The following is a 232-nucleotide window of genomic DNA, read 5'->3' on the forward strand; positions in this document are numbered from 1 at the left end:
AAGTCTCGTGTCTTTGAGACAGAGACCACGTTAGGGCAGATGATAAGCTTGTCGGTCTTAGAGGCCGTGGCGATCATTCATAAAGGCTTTGCCTATCGCGCTTCCTTCACGGATTTCGTTGAAGACAACAACGTTCTCATGAGCGTTCTCGGAGCCAAAGTCGTAAGCCATCGATCGGGTCGTGAGACAAACGGAAAGCAATACATCGGAAAAAGAAAACGAAGAGAGAAGG

The 232-nt window shown here is 48.3% G+C and overlaps 1 protein-coding gene across 1 annotated transcript in view; it reads left to right on the forward strand.

Annotated features, from left to right (window-relative positions):
• Nucleotides 1–167, forward strand: part of CSUI_005856 (myosin h) — an 11571-nt gene extending 11404 nt beyond the window's left edge. Inside the window, exon 11 of the mRNA XM_068066024.1 lies at nt 1–167. This exon is cut by the window's left edge and continues 25 nt beyond it. The gene's annotated coding sequence lies outside the window, so the exon portion shown is untranslated.
• The last annotated feature ends 65 nt before the right edge of the window (nt 168–232 follow it).

This window comes from Cystoisospora suis, assembly GCF_002600585.1.
Source record: "Cystoisospora suis strain Wien I chromosome Unknown contig_2877, whole genome shotgun sequence".
Lineage (NCBI taxonomy): Eukaryota > Apicomplexa > Conoidasida > Eucoccidiorida > Sarcocystidae > Cystoisospora > Cystoisospora suis.